Source organism: Tasmannia lanceolata, unplaced genomic scaffold, assembly GCF_043159265.1.
Source record: "Tasmannia lanceolata isolate RefF3 unplaced genomic scaffold, GAP_Taslan_0.1 ptg000036l, whole genome shotgun sequence".
Lineage (NCBI taxonomy): Eukaryota > Viridiplantae > Streptophyta > Magnoliopsida > Canellales > Winteraceae > Tasmannia > Tasmannia lanceolata.
Window position 1 is genome coordinate 5588641 of NW_027518713.1, and position 21467 is coordinate 5610107.

Consider the following 21467-nt stretch of genomic DNA (forward strand, 5'->3'; position numbering starts at 1 on the left):
TGAAGACATCTAATTGATAGAAATTTCTCCAGTTTTCGACTTAAAATAAGTGAGTTATGAAAGTTTTAATTTTGGGTGACGTTTCACAAACTCTTTATAAAATGGTCCAAAACTCTCTCATCCTACCGAATTTTTAAATGAGATTTTTTTCGTTGAAAGAGAATTTGAAGTCCTCTAATTTGTTAGATATTTCACCACATTTCGACTTGAAATGAGAGACTTATGATAGTTTTAATTTTGGCTGACGTTTCGCACACTCTTTTTAAGACGGACAATAACTCTCTCACCCCATAAAATTTTGAAACGAGATTTCGCACTTAATATGAGGGAGTTATTGAGGTTTTAATTTGGGTGACGTTTAACACACTCTTTATGAAACAGACTATATCTCTCTCACCCCATCAAATTTTGAAACGAGATTTCTTTCCCATGAAAGAGAATTAGAAGACCTCCGATTGGTAGAAATTTCACCACTCTTGGACTTAAAGTGAGAGTTATAGAGGTTTTAATTTTGGGTGACGTTTCGCATACTCTTTGAAAAACGGACAACAACTCTCTCACCCCAATGATTTTTAAAACAAGATTTCTTTTCCCGGAAAGGGAATTTGAAGATTGGTAGAAATCTCACCACTTTTGAACTTAAAGTCAGAGATTTACACAGGTTTTAATTTTGGATGACGTCTCGCACACTCTTTATAAAACGGATTACAACTCTCTCATCCCAACAAAATTTGAAATGAGATATCTTTCCGAAGAAAAAGAATCTTAGGACATCTGATTGGTAGAAATTTCGCAACTTTTTGACTTCAAATGAGAGAGTTATGGAAGTTTTAATTTTGGGTGACGTTTCACACACTCTTTATAAAATGGACCAAAACTCTCTCATCCCACCAAATTTTTAAATGAGATTTTTTTTCTTGAAAGAGAATTTCAAGACATCTAATTGATAGAAATTTCTCCAGTTTTCGACTTAAAATAAGTGAGTTATGAAATTTTTAATTTTGGGTGACGTTTCACAAACTCTTTATAAAATGGTCCAAAACTCTCTCATCCTACCGAATTTTTAAATGAGATTTTTTTCGTTGAAAGAGAATTTGAAGTCCTCTAATTTGTTAGATATTTCACCACATTTCGACTTGAAATGAGAGACTTATGGTAGTTTTAATTTTGGGTGACGTTTCGCACACTCTTTTTAAGAGGGACAACAACTCTCTCACCCCATCAAATTTTGAAACGAGATTTCATACTTAATATGAGGGAGTTATTGAGGTTTTAATTTGGGTGACGTTTAACACACTCTTTATGAAACGGACTATATCTCTCTCACCCCATCAAATTTTGAACGAGATTTCTTTCTCATGAAAGAAAATTAGAAGACCCCCGATTGGTAGAAATTTCACCACTTTTGGACTTAAAGTGAGAGAGTTATAGAGGTTTTAATTTTGGGTGACGTTTCGCACACTGTTTCTAAAACGGACAACAACTCTCTCTCACCCCAACGATTTTTAAAAGAAGATTTCTTTTACCGGAAAGAGAATTTGAAGATTGATAGAAATTTTACCACTTTTGAACTTAAAGTCAGAGAGTTACACAGGTTTTAATTTTGGATGACGTGTCGCACACTCTTTATAAAACGGACTACAACTCTCTCATCCCAACAAAATTTGAAATGAGATTTCTTTCCCAAGAAAAAGAATCTTAGGACCTCCGATTGGTAGAAATTTCACCACTTTTTGACTTCAAATGAGATAGTTATGGAAGTTTTAATTTTCGGTGACGTTTCACACACTCTTTTTAAATGGACCAAAACTCTCTCATCCCACCGAATTTTTAAATGAGATTTTTTTACTTGAAATAGAATTTGAAGACATCTAATTGATAGAAATTTCTCCACTTTTCGACTTAAAATGAGTGAGTTATGGACGTTTTATTTTTGGGTGACGTTTCACACAGTCATTATAAAATGGTCCAAAACTCTCTCGCCCTACCGAATATTTAAATGGGATTTTTTTCGTTGAAAGAGAATTTGAAGTCCACTAATTTGTTAGAAATTTCACCACATTTGGACTTGAAAAGAGAGACTTATGGTGGTTTTAATTTTGGGTGACGTTTCGGACACTCTTTTTAAGACGGACAACAACTCTCTCACCCCAACGATTTTTAAAACAAGTTTTTTTTCCCCGGAAAGAGAATTTGAAGATTGGTAGAAATTTCACCACTTTTGAACTTAAAGTGAGAGAGTTGCAGAGGTTTTAATTTTGGATGACGTTTCGCACACTCTTTATAAAACGGACTACAACTCTCTCATCCCAACAAATTTTGAATTGAGATTTCTTTCCTAGGAAAAAGAATCTTAGGACCTCCGATTGGTAGAAATTTCACAACTTTAAAATGAGAGGGTTATGGAAGTTTTAATTTTGGGTGACGTTTCACACTCTTTATAAAATGGACCAAAACTCTCTCATCCCACCGAATTTTTTAATGATATTTTTTCCGTTAAAGGAGAATTTGAAGACCTTCAATTGGAAGAAATCTCAAACTTTTGGACCTTAAATGAGAGAGTTATGGAGGTTTTAATTTTGGGTGACGTTTCGCCCACTCTTTACAAAATGGACCAAAACGCTCTCACCACACCTAATGTTAAATGAAATTTTTTCCGTAGAAAGAAAATTTGATGAAGACCTCCAACTGGTTGAAATCTCACCACTTTCGCACTTAATATGAGGGAGTTATTGAGGTTTTAATTTGGGTGACGTTTAACACACTCTTTATGAAACGGACTACATCTCTCTCACCCCATCAAATTTTGAAACGAGATTTCTTTCCCATGAAAGAGAATTAGAAGACCTCCGATTGGTAGAAATTTCACCACTTTTGGACTTAAAGTGAGAGAGTTATGAGGTTTTAATTTTGAGTGACGTTTCGCACACTCTTTATAAGACGGACAACAACTCTCTCACCCCAACAATTCTTAAAACAAGATTTCTTTCCCCGGAAAGAGAATTTGAAGACTGGTAGAAATTTCACCCCTTTTGAACTTAAAGTCAGAGAGTTGCAGAGGTTTTAATTTTGGATGACATTTTGCACACTCTTTATAAAACGGACTACAACTCTCTCATTCCAACAAATTTTGAAATGAGATTTCTTTCCCAAGTAGAGAATCTTAGGACCTCCGATTGGTAGAAATTTCCCCACTTTTGGGCTTAAAGTGAGAGAGTTATAGAGGTTTTAATTTTGGGTGACGTTTCGCACACAGTTTCTAAAACGGACAACAACACTCTCACCCCAACGATTTTTAAAAGAAGATTTCTTTTTCCGGAAAGAGAATTTGAAGATTGGTAGAAATTTCACCACTTTTGAACTTAAAGTCAGAGAGTTACAGAGGTTTTAATTTTGGATGACGTTTCGCACACTCTTTATAAAACGGAGTACAACTCTCTCATCCCAACAAATTTTGAAATGAGATTTCTTTCCCAAGAAAAAGAATCTTAGGACCTCCGATTGGTAGAAATTTCCTCACTTTTTGACTTAAAATGAGAGAGTTATGGAGGTTTTAATTTTGGGTGACGTTTAACACACTCTTTATGAAACGGACTATAACTCTGTCACCCCAACGAATTTTGAAACGAGATTTCTTTCCCATGAAAGAGAATTAGAAGACCTCCGATTGGTAGAAATTTCACCACTTTTGGACTTAAAGTGAGAGAGTTATAGAGGTTTTAATTTTGGGTGATGTTTCGCATACTCTTTGAAAAACGGACAACAACTCTCTCACCCCAATTATTTTTAAAACAAGATTTCTTTTCCCGGAAAGAGAATTTGAAGATTGGTAGAAATTTCACCACTTTTGAACTTAAAGTCAGAGAGTTACACAGGTTTTAATTTTGGATGACGTGTCGCACACTCTTTATAAAACGGACTACAACTCTCTCATCCCAACAAAATTTGAAATGAGATTTCTTTCCGAAGAAAAAGAATCTTAGGACATCTGATTGGTAGAAATTTCACAACTTTTTGACTTCAAATGAGAGAGTTATGGAAGTTTTAATTTTGGGTGACGTTTCACACACTCTTTATAAAATGGACCAAAACTCTCTCATCCCACCGAATTTTTAAATGAGATTTTTTTTCTTGAAAGAGAATTTGAAGACATCTAATTGATAGAAATTTCTCCAGTTTTCGACTTAAAATAAGTGAGTTATGAAAGTTTTAATTTTGGGTGACGTTTCACAAACTCTTTATAAAATGGTCCAAAACTCTCTCATCCTACCGAATTTTTAAATGAGATTTTTTTCGTTGAAAGAGAATTTGAAGTCCTCTAATTTGTTAGATATTTCACCACATTTCAACTTGAAATGAGAGACTTATGGTAGTTTTAATTTTGGGTGACGTTTCGCACACTCTTTTTAAGACGGACAATAACTCTCTCACCCCATCATATTTTGAAACGAGATTTCGCACTTAATATGAGGGAGTTATTGAGGTTTTAATTTGGGTGACGTTTAACACACTCTTTATGAAACGGACTATATCTCTCTCACCCCATCAAATTTTGAAACGAGATTTCTTTTCCATGAAAGAGAATTAGAAGACCTCCGATTGGTAGAAATTTCACCACTTTTGGACTTAAAGTGAGAGAGTTATAGAGGTTTTAATTTTGAGTGACGTTTCGCATACTCTTGGAAAAACGGACAACAACTCTCTCACCCCAATGATTTTTAAAACAAGATTTCTTTTCCCGGAAAGAGAATTTGAAGATTGGTAGAAATTTCACCACTTTTGAACTTAAAGTCAGAGAGTTACACAGGTTTTAATTTTGGATGACGTCTCGCACACTCTTTATAAAACGGACTACAACTCTCTCATCATAACAAAATTTGAAATGAGATTTCTTTCCGAAGAAAAAGAATCTTAGGACATCTGATTGGAAGAAATTTCACAACTTTTTGACTTCAAATGAGTGAGTTATGAAAGTTTTAATTTTGGGTGACGTTTCACAAACTCTTTATAAAATGGTCCAAAACTCTCTCATCCTACCGAATTTTTAAATGAGATTTTTTTCGTTGAAAGAGAATTTGAAGTCCTCTAATTTGTTAGAAATTTCACCACATTTGGACTTGAAACGAGAGACTTATGGTAGTTTTAATTTTGGGTGACGTTTCACACACTCTTTTTAAGACGGACAAGAACTCTCTCACCCCATCAAATTTTGAAACGAGATTTCGCACTTAATATGAGGGAGTTATTGAGGTTTTAATTTGGGTGATGTTTAACACGCTCTTTATGAAACGGACTATATCTCTCTCACCCCATCAAATTTTGAAACGAGATTTCTTTCCCATGGAAGAGAATTAGAAGACCTCCGATTGGTAGAAATTTCACCACTTTTGGACTTAAAGTGAGAGAGTTATAGAGGTTTTAATTTTGGGTGACGTTTCGCATACTCTTTGAAAAACGGACAACAACTCTCTCACCCCAATGATTTTAAAACAAGATTTCTTTTCCCGGAAAGAGAATTTGAAGATTGGTAGAAATTTCACCACTTTTGAACTTAAAGTCAGAGAGTTACACAGGTTTTAATTTTGGATGACGTCTCGCACACTCTTTATAAAACGGACTACAACTCTCTCATCATAACAAAATTTGAAATGAGATTTCTTTCCGAAGAAAAAGAATCTTAGGACATCTGATTGGAAGAAATTTCACAACTCTTTGACTTCAAATGAGAGAGTTATGGAAGTTTTAATTTTGGGTGACGTTTCACACACTCTTTATAAAATTGCCCAAAACTCTCTCATCCAACCGAATTTTTAAATGAGATTTTTTTTCTTGAAAGAGAATTTGAAGACATCTAATTGATAGAAATTTCTCCAGTTTTCGACTTAAAATAAGTGAGTTATGAAAGTTTTAATTTTGGGTGACGTTTCACAAACTCTTTATAAAATGGTCCAAGACTCTCTCATCCTACCGAATTTTTAAATGAGATTTTTTTCGTTGAAAGAGAATTCGAAGTCCTCTAATTTGTAAGATATTTCACCACATTTCGACTTGAAATGAGAGACTTATGGTAGTTTTAATTTTGGGTGACGTTTCGCACACTCTTTTTAAGACGGACAACAACTCTCTCATCCCATCAAATTTTGAAACGAGATTTCGCACTTAATATGAGGGAGTTATTGAGGTTTTAATTTGGGTGACGTTTAACACACTCTTTATGAAACGGACTATAACTTTGTCACCCCAACGAATTTTGAAACGAGATTTCTTTCCCATGAAAGAGAATTAGAAGACCTCTGATTGGTAGAAATTTCACCACTTTTGGACTTAAAGTGAGAGAGTTATAGAGGTTTTAATTTTGTGTGACGTTTCGCATACTCTTTGAAAAACGGACAACAACTCTCTCACCCCAATGATTTTTAAAACAAGATTTCTTTTCCCGGAAAGAGAATTTGAAGATTGGTAGAAATTTCACCACTTTTGAACTTAAAGTCAGAGAGTTACACAGGTTTTAATTTTGGATGACATCTCGCACACTCTTTATAAAACGGACTACAACTCTCTCATCATAACAAAATTTGAAATGAGATTTCTTTCCGAAGAAAAAGAATCTTATGACATCTGATTGGAAGAAATTTCACAACTTTTTGACTTCAAATGAGAGAGTTATGGAAGTTTTAATTTTGGGTGACGTTTCACACACTCTTTCTAAAATGGACCAAAACTCTCTCATCCCACCGAATTTTTAAATGAGATTTTTTTTCTTGAAAGTGAATTTGAAGACATCTAATTTATAGAAATTTCTCCAGCTTTCGACTTAAAATAAGTGAGTTATGAAAGTTTTAATTTTGGGTGACGTTTCACAAACTCTTTATAAAATGGTCCAAAACTCACTCATCCTACCGTATTTTTAAATGAGATTTTTTTCCTTGAAAGAGAATTTGAAGTCCTCTAATTTGTTAGAAATTTCACCACATTTGGACTTGAAACGAGAGACTTATGGTAGTTTTAATTTTGGGTGACGTTTCACACACTCTTTTTAAGACGGACAACAACTCTCTCACCCCATCAAATTTTGAAACGAGATTTCGCACTTAATATGAGAGAGTTATTCAGGTTTTAATTTGGGTGACGTTTAACACACTCTTTATGAAACGGACTATATCTCTCTCACCCCATCAAATTTTGAAACGAGATTTCTTTCCCATGAAAGAGAATTAGAAGACCTCCGATTGGTAGAAATTTCACCACTTTTGGACTTAAAGTGAGAGAGTTATAGAGGTTTTAATTTTGGGTGACGTTTCGCATACTCTTTGAAAAACGGACAACAACTCTCTCACCCCAATGATTTTTAAAACAAGATTTCTTTTCCCGGAAAGAGAATTTGAAGATTGGTAGAAATTTCACCACTTTTGACCTTAAAGTCAGAGAGTTACACAGGTTTTAATTTTGGATGACGTCTCGCACACTCTTTATAAAACGGACTACAACTCTCTCATCATAACAAAATTTGAAATGAGATTTCTTTCCGAAGAAAAAGAATCTTAGGACATCTGATTGGAAGAAATTTCACAACTCTTTGACTTCAAATGAGAGAGTTATGGAAGTTTTAATTTTGGGTGACGTTTCACACACTCTTTATAAAATTGCCCAAAACTCTCTCATCCAACCGAATTTTTAAATGAGATTTTTTTTCTTGAAAGAGAATTTGAAGACATCTAATTGATAGAAATTTCTCCAGTTTTCGACTTAAAATAAGTGAGTTATGAAAGTTTTAATTTTGGGTGACGTTTCACAAACTCTTTATAAAATGGTCCAAGACTCTCTCATCCTACCGAATTTTTAAATGAGATTTTTTTCGTTGAAAGAGAATTCGAAGTCCTCTAATTTGTAAGATATTTCACCACATTTCGACTTGAAATGAGAGACTTATGGTAGTTTTAATTTTGGGTGACGTTTCGCACACTCTTTTTAAGACGGACAACAACTCTCTCATCCCATCAAATTTTGAAACGAGATTTCGCACTTAATATGAGGGAGTTATTGAGGTTTTAATTTGGGTGACGTTTAACACACTCTTTATGAAACGGACTATAACTTTGTCACCCCAACGAATTTTGAAACGAGATTTCTTTCCCATGAAAGAGAATTAGAAGACCTCTGATTGGTAGAAATTTCACCACTTTTGGACTTAAAGTGAGAGAGTTATAGAGGTTTTAATTTTGTGTGACGTTTCGCATACTCTTTGAAAAACGGACAACAACTCTCTCACCCCAATGATTTTTAAAACAAGATTTCTTTTCCCGGAAAGAGAATTTGAAGATTGGTAGAAATTTCACCACTTTTGAACTTAAAGTCAGAGAGTTACACAGGTTTTAATTTTGGATGACATCTCGCACACTCTTTATAAAACGGACTACAACTCTCTCATCATAACAAAATTTGAAATGAGATTTCTTTCCGAAGAAAAAGAATCTTATGACATCTGATTGGAAGAAATTTCACAACTTTTTGACTTCAAATGAGAGAGTTATGGAAGTTTTAATTTTGGGTGACGTTTCACACACTCTTTCTAAAATGGACCAAAACTCTCTCATCCCACCGAATTTTTAAATGAGATTTTTTTTCTTGAAAGTGAATTTGAAGACATCTAATTTATAGAAATTTCTCCAGCTTTCGACTTAAAATAAGTGAGTTATGAAAGTTTTAATTTTGGGTGACGTTTCACAAACTCTTTATAAAATGGTCCAAAACTCACTCATCCTACCGTATTTTTAAATGAGATTTTTTTCCTTGAAAGAGAATTTGAAGTCCTCTAATTTGTTAGAAATTTCACCACATTTGGACTTGAAACGAGAGACTTATGGTAGTTTTAATTTTGGGTGACGTTTCACACACTCTTTTTAAGACGGACAACAACTCTCTCACCCCATCAAATTTTGAAACGAGATTTCGCACTTAATATGAGAGAGTTATTCAGGTTTTAATTTGGGTGACGTTTAACACACTCTTTATGAAACGGACTATATCTCTCTCACCCCATCAAATTTTGAAACGAGATTTCTTTCCCATGAAAGAGAATTAGAAGACCTCCGATTGGTAGAAATTTCACCACTTTTGGACTTAAAGTGAGAGAGTTATAGAGGTTTTAATTTTGGGTGACGTTTCGCATACTCTTTGAAAAACGGACAACAACTCTCTCACCCCAATGATTTTTAAAACAAGATTTCTTTTCCCGGAAAGAGAATTTGAAGATTGGTAGAAATTTCACCACTTTTGAACTTAAAGTCAGAGAGTTACACAGGTTTTAATTTTGGATGACGTCTCGCACACTCTTTATAAAACGGACTACAACTCTCTCATCCCAACAAAATTTGAAATGAGATTTCTTTCCAAAGAAAAAGAATCTTAGGACATCTGATTGGTAGAAATTTCACAACTTTTTGACTTCAAATGAGAGAGTTATGGAAGTTTTAATTTTGGGTGACGTTTCACACACTCTTTATAAAATCGACCAAAACTCTCTCATCCCACCGAATTTTTAAATGAGATTTTTTTTCTTGAAAGAGAATTTGAAGACATCTAATTGATAGAAATTTCTCCAGTTTTCGACTTAAAATAAGTGAGTTATGAAAGTTTTAATTTTGGGTGACGTTTCACAAACTCTTTATAAAATGGTCCAAAACTCTCTCATCCTACCGAATTTTTAAATGAGATTTTTTTCGTTGAAAGAGAATTTGAAGTCCTCTAATTTGTTAGATATTTCACCACATTTCAACTTGAAATGAGAGACTTATGGTAGTTTTAATTTTGGGTGACGTTTCGCACACTTTTTTTTTTTTTTTGATCGGTAAAGAGGGGTTAGGCAAGACCCCGACCAGAATTCATTAAAGAACTAAAGAAGATACAAGGAGCTATGGAGGCTGAAAAAGCCTCGTACAGAAGGTCCAAGGACCAAACAAGGAAAAATCAGTAGTACATAGCATACATTTAGAGGCCCAAGAACGCACTAACAAGATCCAAAAGATGAGGAAACAAGCCAGATTAACGAAGGCACACAAAGTCTTCCAGGTGATCAGCATAAAGAATCCTTATAATCTCGGGTAGGAGGTCCCTGTAGCATCGAGGGAGGTAATGTCTTTAAGTTCTTGGGGGATGAGATGAATGGGAATGTCATCACCTTCACAGCAGCAGTCTGGTTTGGAGAGAAAATCCGCCCCCGCATTTGCCTCCCTCCAGATATGGGAGATATGCCATTCCGTGAAGGTAGAGAGGATTTGTCTGATATTGTGAATGATTGGGATAGCCTTCCAGGGGGTTTGCCAAAGATGAAGAATGACATTTACAGATAGCAGCGAGTCAGATTCGATCCACAAATTGTGGCAGCCCTTGGCAGCAGCCAACTTGATACCATAATAAATGGCCTTCATTTCAAGAAGGTGAATGTCCTCAACGTCAGCTCTGATAGAATACAGAGCGAGAGTATCCCCATGCCAGTTTCGGATAATCCCACCAAGCCCAGCTTTGTCATTGACCAGGGCGGCATCAGAGTTAAGCTTAGACCAGTTAGCTTTAGGACATTCCCAAGAACAGAACTGGGCAATCTGATCCTTTTGGATACAAGCAAGGCCAAAACTTTCAGCAGTTTTTATATTTCTTGGATTCCTTATGTCATTGAGATGGAGATGAAGCATTCTACCTCGAATAGCACTAAGGATGGTCTGGAGGATGAACTGTTTATGTCTTGGAGGTTTGCCATGAAGTCTGTTATTCCTTTCGCACCAGATCATATAGATGGCAGAACAGAAACCCACCTTAATGAGGGTTGAAGCCTGACCATCACCCTTGAAATTGCACCGGATCCATTCCTCTTCTTTCAAAAGAGTCTTGTGAGGTCGACGTCTATAACCACATTTCCAGATGATAGTACGCCAGATCCACGAAGAGAAGGAACAATTAAAGAACAGGTGATCGACGGATTCAGGAACAACTCTGCATAAAGGGCATTTGAGGTCACTATTTCGATCCAAGAAGTATAGTCTATCGCGAGTACTAAGTCTGTTCAGTAAGGCTTGCCAGGCAATGAAACTATACCTCGGTATGTGGCCTTTATTCCAAATGACTTTCCACCAGGGAGATGGAGGGTGGTGGTTTCTAAGACCGTCCCAAGCAGACTTTGTAGAAAATAAGCCACTAGGAGAGGGTTTCCAAATAGCCTTGTCAGTAGGGCCAAACAGGCCAGATTGAATGAGGCCTCTGAGATCACTGAGATGGGATTGATTTAAGATATGAGACCAGCTTCCATCTTTCTTCATGTCTGCAATGGAAGCAGAGTTGATAAGGTTGAAAATTATTCCTTCAGATGTTTGGGAACAGACAGGCCCATTGGGATGCCAAGGCTGAGACCAAAATTCAACGTTCTTACCTTCCCCAACACTATAGCAAATCTGAGAGACAGCCAAGGATCTGCAATGGAAGATACTCCGAACCCCCCAAGGAGGATTAGCAGGCATGGGCCTGGACCAGAAATTTTTCTTCCTTAGATATTTCAATTTAAACCATTTAACCCACAAAGACTTTCTGTCAGCAATGATTTGCCATAGGAGCTTGATTTGAGCAGCTCTATTCATATCAGAGAGATTTCGGATACCAGTTCCCCCTTCTTGCTTTGGCCTACAAATAGTATCCCAAGAGACCGGATGGTAACTTTTCTTCCCGGACCAGAGGAATTCCCGGAAAAGCTTTTCAATCGAATTTAGAACTCCAGTAGGAATGTTGAACGTAGCAGACCAGTAGATTTGAAAGGACGATAGCACAGTCTTGATCAATTCGATTCTACCCGCTCTCGAGAGGTGCTTGTTACTCCACAGAGCTAGCTTATTACGGATTTTGCTGAGAAGAGGTTGACAATCCCTTGCAGTTAGACGGGTGGTAACCAAAGGGAGTCCCAGGTATCGAATGGGGAGAGTACCTTGTTTGATATCTAGGAGGGAACTCAAATCCCTTTTAGTTTGATCATTAACGCCAGTGATAAACAATTCACTTTTCTGAGGATTAGCTTCTAGACCTGAAATTGCTTTGAAAGTATCAAGACATTCTTGAATACCAGCACTAGAAGTAGGTGTTGGGAGGGAAAAAATCATAACATCATCAGCGTACAATACATGAGTGATCTGAAGCTGACCTTTCCGGAAGGGAGTAGAGATTCTCCCAGCTAAAAGGGCATTGTTTAGAATGACAGATAGCATTTCCATGATAAGGCAGAAGAGGAGGGGAGAGAGGGGATCTCCTTGTCTAAGCCCATTTGTAGCTTTGAAAAAACCTCTTGAGGATCCATTTATAAGGATTGAGAAAGAGGCTGTGGAGATACATTTGAGAACCCAATTGCACCAGACCTGAGGGAACCCAATTTTGAGCATGAATTTGATAAGGGCTGCATGAAGAACATTATCATAAGCCTTCCTGAGATCAAGTTTAATACACATTGCCTTCTTATTTGTATCCCGATGAAAGTTGTGACAGAGATCATGAGTGAGAAGCACATTATCTTGAATCAATCTGTCCTTAATGAAAGCAGATTGATTTGGACTAATAATTGTACACATTACTCTGCTCATTCGGGATGCCATCAGCGATGTAATGGCCTTGTAAATGAAGTTGCAAAGGGCAATGGGCCTGAAATGTTCAACAACGTTTCGCACACTCTTTTTAAGACGGACAACAACTCTCTCACCCCATCATATTTTGAAACGAGATTTCGCACTTAATATGAGGGAGTTATTGAGGTTTTAATTTGGGTGACGTTTAACACACTCTTTATGAAACGGACTATATCTCTCTCACCCCATCAAATTTTGAAACGAGATTTCTTTTCCATGAAAGAGAATTAGAAGACCTCCGATTGGTAGAAATTTCACCACTTTTGGACTTAAAGTGAGAGAGTTATAGAGGTTTTAATTTTGGGTGACGTTTCGCATACTCTTTGAAAAACGGACAACAACTCTCTGACCCCATTGATTTTTAAAACAAGATTTCTTTTCCCGGAAAGAGAATTTGAAGATTGGTAGAAATTTCACCACTTTTGAACTTAAAGTCAGAGAGTTACACAGGTTTTAATTTTGGATGACATCTCGCACACTCTTTATAAAACGGACTACAACTCTCTCATCATAACAAAATTTGAAATGAGATTTCTTTCCGAAGAAAAAGAATCTTATGACATCTGATTGGAAGAAATTTCACAACTTTTTGACTTCAAATGAGAGAGTTATGGAAGTTTTAATTTTGGGTGACGTTTCACACACTCTTTCTAAAATGGACCAAAACTCTCTCATCCCACCGAATTTTTAAATGAGATTTTTTTTCTTGAAAGTGAATTTGAAGACATCTAATTTATAGAAATTTCTCCAGCTTTCGACTTAAAATAAGTGAGTTATGAAAGTTTTAATTTTGGGTGACGTTTCACAAACTCTTTATAAAATGGTCCAAAACTCACTCATCCTACCGTATTTTTAAATGAGATTTTTTTCCTTGAAAGAGAATTTGAAGTCCTCTAATTTGTTAGAAATTTCACCACATTTGGACTTGAAACGAGAGACTTATGGTAGTTTTAATTTTGGGTGACGTTTCACACACTCTTTTTAAGACGGACAACAACTCTCTCACCCCATCAAATTTTGAAACGAGATTTCGCACTTAATATGAGAGAGTTATTCAGGTTTTAATTTGGGTGACGTTTAACACACTCTTTATGAAACGGACTATATCTCTCTCACCCCATCAAATTTTGAAACGAGATTTCTTTCCCATGAAAGAGAATTAGAAGACCTCCGATTGGTAGAAATTTCACCACTTTTGGACTTAAAGTGAGAGAGTTATAGAGGTTTTAATTTTGGGTGACGTTTCGCATACTCTTTGAAAAACGGACAACAACTCTCTCACCCCAATGATTTTTAAAACAAGATTTCTTTTCCCGGAAAGAGAATTTGAAGATTGGTAGAAATTTCACCACTTTTGAACTTAAAGTCAGAGAGTTACACAGGTTTTAATTTTGGATGACGTCTCGCACACTCTTTATAAAACGGACTACAACTCTCTCATCCCAACAAAATTTGAAATGAGATTTCTTTCCAAAGAAAAAGAATCTTAGGACATCTGATTGGTAGAAATTTCACAACTTTTTGACTTCAAATGAGAGAGTTATGGAAGTTTTAATTTTGGGTGACGTTTCACACACTCTTTATAAAATCGACCAAAACTCTCTCATCCCACCGAATTTTTAAATGAGATTTTTTTTCTTGAAAGAGAATTTGAAGACATCTAATTGATAGAAATTTCTCCAGTTTTCGACTTAAAATAAGTGAGTTATGAAAGTTTTAATTTTGGGTGACGTTTCACAAACTCTTTATAAAATGGTCCAAAACTCTCTCATCCTACCGAATTTTTAAATGAGATTTTTTTCGTTGAAAGAGAATTTGAAGTCCTCTAATTTGTTAGATATTTCACCACATTTCAACTTGAAATGAGAGACTTATGGTAGTTTTAATTTTGGGTGACGTTTCGCACACTCTTTTTAAGACGGACAACAACTCTCTCACCCCATCATATTTTGAAACGAGATTTCGCACTTAATATGAGGGAGTTATTGAGGTTTTAATTTGGGTGACGTTTAACACACTCTTTATGAAACGGACTATATCTCTCTCACCCCATCAAATTTTGAAACGAGATTTCTTTTCCATGAAAGAGAATTAGAAGACCTCCGATTGGTAGAAATTTCACCACTTTTGGACTTAAAGTGAGAGAGTTATAGAGGTTTTAATTTTGGGTGACGTTTCGCATACTCTTTGAAAAACGGACAACAACTCTCTGACCCCATTGATTTTTAAAACAAGATTTCTTTTCCCGGAAAGAGAATTTGAAGATTGGTAGAAATTTCACCACTTTTGAACTTAAAGTCAGAGAGTTACACAGGTTTTAATTTTGGATGACATCTCGCACACTCTTTATAAAACGGACTACAACTCTCTCATCATAACAAAATTTGAAATGAGATTTCTTTCCGAAGAAAAAGAATCTTATGACATCTGATTGGAAGAAATTTCACAACTTTTTGACTTCAAATGAGAGAGTTATGGAAGTTTTAATTTTGGGTGACGTTTCACACACTCTTTCTAAAATGGACCAAAACTCTCTCATCCCACCGAATTTTTAAATGAGATTTTTTTTCTTGAAAGTGAATTTGAAGACATCTAATTTATAGAAATTTCTCCAGCTTTCGACTTAAAATAAGTGAGTTATGAAAGTTTTAATTTTGGGTGACGTTTCACAAACTCTTTATAAAATGGTCCAAAACTCACTCATCCTACCGTATTTTTAAATGAGATTTTTTTCCTTGAAAGAGAATTTGAAGTCCTCTAATTTGTTAGAAATTTCACCACATTTGGACTTGAAACGAGAGACTTATGGTAGTTTTAATTTTGGGTGACGTTTCACACACTCTTTTTAAGACGGACAACAACTCTCTCACCCCATCAAATTTTGAAACGAGATTTCGCACTTAATATGAGAGAGTTATTCAGGTTTTAATTTGGGTGACGTTTAACACACTCTTTATGAAACGGACTATATCTCTCTCACCCCATCAAATTTTGAAACGAGATTTCTTTCCCATGAAAGAGAATTAGAAGACCTCCGATTGGTAGAAATTTCACCACTTTTGGACTTAAAGTGAGAGAGTTATAGAGGTTTTAATTTTGGGTGACGTTTCGCATACTCTTTGAAAAACGGACAACAACTCTCTCACCCCAATGATTTTTAAAACAAGATTTCTTTTCCCGGAAAGAGAATTTGAAGATTGGTAGAAATTTCACCACTTTTGAACTTAAAGTCAGAGAGTTACACAGGTTTTAATTTTGGATGACGTCTCGCACACTCTTTATAAAACGGACTACAACTCTCTCATCCCAACAAAATTTGAAATGAGATTTCTTTCCAAAGAAAAAGAATCTTAGGACATCTGATTGGTAGAAATTTCACAACTTTTTGACTTCAAATGAGAGAGTTATGGAAGTTTTAATTTTGGGTGACGTTTCACACACTCTTTATAAAATCGACCAAAACTCTCTCATCCCACCGAATTTTTAAATGAGATTTTTTTTCTTGAAAGAGAATTTGAAGACATCTAATTGATAGAAATTTCTCCAGTTTTCGACTTAAAATAAGTGAGTTATGAAAGTTTTAATTTTGGGTGACGTTTCACAAACTCTTTATAAAATGGTCCAAAACTCTCTCATCCTACCGAATTTTTAAATGAGATTTTTTTCGTTGAAAGAGAATTTGAAGTCCTCTAATTTGTTAGATATTTCACCACATTTCAACTTGAAATGAGAGACTTATGGTAGTTTTAATTTTGGGTGACGTTTCGCACACTCTTTTTAAGACGGACAACAACTCTCTCACCCCATCATATTTTGAAACGAGATTTCGCACTTAATATGAGGGAGTTATTGAGGTTTTAATTTGGGTGACGTTTAACACACTCTTTATGAAACGGACTATATCTCTCTCACCCCATCAAATTTTGAAACGAGATTTCTTTTCCATGAAAGAGAATTAGAAGACCTCCGATTGGTAGAAATTTCACCACTTTTGGACTTAAAGTGAGAGAGTTATAGAGGTTTTAATTTTGGGTGACGTTTCGCATACTCTTTGAAAAACGGACAACAACTCTCTGACCCCATTGATTTTTAAAACAAGATTTCTTTTCCCGGAAAGAGAATTTGAAGATTGGTAGAAATTTCACCACTTTTCAACTTAAAGTCAGAGAGTTACACAGGTTTTAATTTTGGATGACGTCTCGCACACTCTTTATAAAACGGACTACAACTCTCTCATCCCAACAAAATTTGAAATGAGATTTCTTTCCGAAGAAAAAGAATCTTAGGACATCTGATTGGTAGAAATTTCACAACTTTTTGACTTCAAATGAGAGAGTTATGGAAGTTTTAATTTTGGGTGACGTTTCACACACTCTTTATAAAATGGACCAAAACTCTCTCATCCCACCGAATTTTTAAATGAGATTTTTTTTCTTGAAAGAGAATTTGAAGACATCTAATTGATAGAAATTTCTCCAGTTTTCGACTTAAAATAAGTGAGTTATGAAAGTTTTAATTTTGGGTGACGTTTCACAAACTCTTTATAAAATGGTCCAAGACTCTCTCATCCTACCGAATTTTTAAATGAGATTTTTTTCGTTGAAAGAGAATTTGAAGTCCTCTAATTTGTAAGATATTTCACCACATTTCGACTTGAAAAGAGAGACTTATGGTAGTTTTAATTTTGGGTGACGTTTCGCACACTCTTTTTAAGACGGACAACAACTCTCTCATCCCATCAAATGTTGAAACAAGATTTCGCACTTAATATGAGGGAGTTATTGAGGTTTTAATTTGGGTGACGTTTTAACACACTCTTTATGAAACGGACTATATCTCTCTCACCCCATCAAATTTTGAAACGAGATTTCTTTCCCATGAAAGAGAATTAGAAGACCTCCGATTGGTAGAAATTTCACCACTTTTAGACTTAAAGTGAGAGAGTTATAGAGGTTTTAATTTTGGGTGACGTTTCGCATACTCTTTGAAAAACGGACAACAACTCTCTCACCCCAATGATTTTTAAAACAAGATTTCTTTTCCCGGAAAGAGAATTTGAAGATTGGTAGAAATTTCACCACTTTTGAACTTAAAGTCAGAGAGTTACACAGGTTTTAATTTTGGATGACATCTCGCACACTCTTTATAAAACGGACTACAACTCTCTCATCATAACAAAATTTGAAATGAGATTTCTTTCCGAAGAAAAAGAATCTTATGACATCTGATTGGAAGAAATTTCACAACTTTTTGACTTCAAATGAGAGAGTTATGGAAGTTTTAATTTTGGGTGACGTTTCACACACTCTTTCTAAAATGGACCAAAACTCTCTCATCCCACCGAATTTTTAAATGAGATTTTTTTTCTTGAAAGTGAATTTGAAGACATCTAATTTATAGAAATTTCTCCAGCTTTCGACTTAAAATAAGTGGGTTATGAAAGTTTTAATTTTGGGTGACGTTTCACAAACTCTTTATAAAATGGTCCAAAACTCACTCATCCTACCGTATTTTTAAATGAGATTTTTTTCCTTGAAAGAGAATTTGAAGTCCTCTAATTTGTTAGAAATTTCACCACATTTGGACTTGAAACGAGAGACTTATGGTAGTTTTAATTTTGGGTGACGTTTCACACACTCTTTTTAAGACGGACAACAACTCTCTCACCCCATCAAATTTTGAAACGAGATTTCGCACTTAATATGAGAGAGTTATTCAGGTTTTAATTTGGGTGACGTTTAACACACTCTTTATGAAACGGACTATATCTCTCTCACCCCATCAAATTTTGAAACGAGATTTCTTTCCCATGAAAGAGAATTAGAAGACCTCCGATTGGTAGAAATTTCACCACTTTTGGACTTAAAGTGAGAGAGTTATAGAGGTTTTAATTTTGGGTGACGTTTCGCATACTCTTTGAAAAACGGACAACAACTCTCTCACCCCAATGATTTTTAAAACAAGATTTCTTTTCCCGGAAAGAGAATTTGAAGATTGGTAGAAATTTCACCACTTTTGAACTTAAAGTCAGAGAGTTACACAGGTTTTAATTTTGGATGACGTCTCGCACACTCTTTATAAAACGGACTACAACTCTCTCATCCCAACAAAATTTGAAATGAGATTTCTTTCCAAAGAAAAAGAATCTTAGGACATCTGATTGGTAGAAATTTCACAACTTTTTGACTTCAAATGAGAGAGTTATGGAAGTTTTAATTTTGGGTGACGTTTCACACACTCTTTATAAAATCGACCAAAACTCTCTCATCCCACCGAATTTTTAAATGAGATTTTTTTTCTTGAAAGAGAATTTGAAGACATCTAATTGATAGAAATTTCTCCAGTTTTCGACTTAAAATAAGTGAGTTATGAAAGTTTTAATTTTGGGTGACGTTTCACAAACTCTTTATAAAATGGTCCAAAACTCTCTCATCCTACCGAATTTTTAAATGAGATTTTTTTCGTTGAAAGAGAATTTGAAGTCCTCTAATTTGTTAGATATTTCACCACATTTCAACTTGAAATGAGAGACTTATGGTAGTTTTAATTTTGGGTGACGTTTCGCACACTCTTTTTAAGACGGACAACAACTCTCTCACCCCATCATATTTTGAAACGAGATTTCGCACTTAATATGAGGGAGTTATTGAGGTTTTAATTTGGGTGACGTTTAACACACTCTTTATGAAACGGACTATATCTCTCTCACCCCATCAAATTTTGAAACGAGATTTCTTTTCCATGAAAGAGAATTAGAAGACCTCCGATTGGTAGAAATTTCACCACTTTTGGACTTAAAGTGAGAGAGTTATAGAGGTTTTAATTTTGGGTGACGTTTCGCATACTCTTTGAAAAACGGACAACAACTCTCTGACCCCATTGATTTTTAAAACAAGATTTCTTTTCCCGGAAAGAGAATTTGAAGATTGGTAGAAATTTCACCACTTTTCAACTTAAAGTCAGAGAGTTACACAGGTTTTAATTTTGGATGACGTCTCGCACACTCTTTATAAAACGGACTACAACTCTCTCATCCCAACAAAATTTGAAATGAGATTTCTTTCCGAAGAAAAAGAATCTTAGGACATCTGATTGGTAGAAATTTCACAACTTTTTGACTTCAAATGAGAGAGTTATGGAAGTTTTAATTTTGGGTGACGTTTCACACACTCTTTATAAAATGGACCAAAACTCTCTCATCCCACCGAATTTTTAAATGAGATTTTTTTTCTTGAAAGAGAATTTGAAGACATCTAATTGATAGAAATTTCTCCAGTTTTCGACTTAAAATAAGTGAGTTATGAAAGTTTTAATTTTTGGTGACGTTTCACAAACTCTTTATAAAATGGTCCAAGACTCTCTCATCCTACCGAATTTTTAAATGAGATTTTTTTCGTTGAAAGAGAATTTGAAGTCCTCTAATTTGTAAGATATTTCACCACATTTCGACTTGAAAAGAGAGACTTATGGTAGTTTTAATTTTGGGTGACGTTTCGCACACTCTTTTTAAGACGGACAACAACTCTCTCATCCCATCAAATGTTGAAACAAGATTTCGCACTTAATATGAGGGAGTTATTGAGGTTTTAATTTGGGTGACGTTTTAACACACTCTTTATGAAACGGACTATATCTCTCTCACCCCATCAAATTTTGAAACGAGATTTCTTTCCCATGAAAGAGAATTAGAAGACCTCCGATTGGTAGAAATTTCACCACTTTTAGACTTAAAGTGAGAGAGTTATAGAGGTTTTAATTTTGGGTGACGTTTCGCATACTCTTTGAAAAACGGACAACAACTCTCTCACCCCAATGATTTTTAAAACAAGATTTCTTTTCCCGGAAAGAGAATTTGAAGATTGGTAGAAATTTCACCACTTTTGAACTTAAAGTCAGAGAGTTACACAAGTTTTAATTTTGGATGACGTCTCGCACACTCTTTATAAAACGGACTACAACTCTCTCATCCCAACAAAATTTGAAATGAGATTTCTTTCCGAAGAAAAAGAATCTTAGGACATCTGATTGGTAGAAATTTCACAACTTTTTGACTTCAAATGAGAGAGTTATGGAGTTTTAATTTTGGGTGACGTTTCACACACTCTTTATAAAATCGACCAAAACTCTCTCATCCCACCGAATTTTTAAATGAGATTTTTTTTCTTGAAAGAGAATTTGAAGACATCTAATTGATAGAAATTTCTCCAGTTTTCGACTTAAAATAAGTGAGTTATGAAAGTTTTAATTTTGGGTGACGTTTCACAAACTCTTTATAAAATGGTCCAAAACTCTCTCATCCTACCGAATTTTTAAATGAGATTTTTTTCGTTGAAAGAGAATTTGAAGTCCTCTAATTTGTTAGATATTTCACCACATTTCAACTTGAAATGAGAGACTTATGGTAGTTTTAATTTTGGGTGACGTTTCGCACACTCTTTTTAAGACGGACAACAACTCTCTCACCCCATCATATTTTGAAACGAGATTTCGCACTTAATATGAGGGAGTTATTGAGGTTTTAATTTGGGTGACGTTTAACACACTCTTTATGAAACGGACTATATCTCTCTCACCCCATCAAATTTTGAAACGAGATTTCTTTTCCATGAAAGAGAATTAGAAGACCTCCGATTGGTAGAAATTTCACCACTTTTGGACTTAAAGTGAGAGAGTTATAGAGGTTTTAATTTTGGGTGACGTTTCGCATACTCTTTGAAAAACGGACAACAACTCTCTCACCCCAATGATTTTTAAAACAAGATTTCTTTTCCTGGAAAGAGAATTTGAAGATTGGTAGAAATTTCACCACTT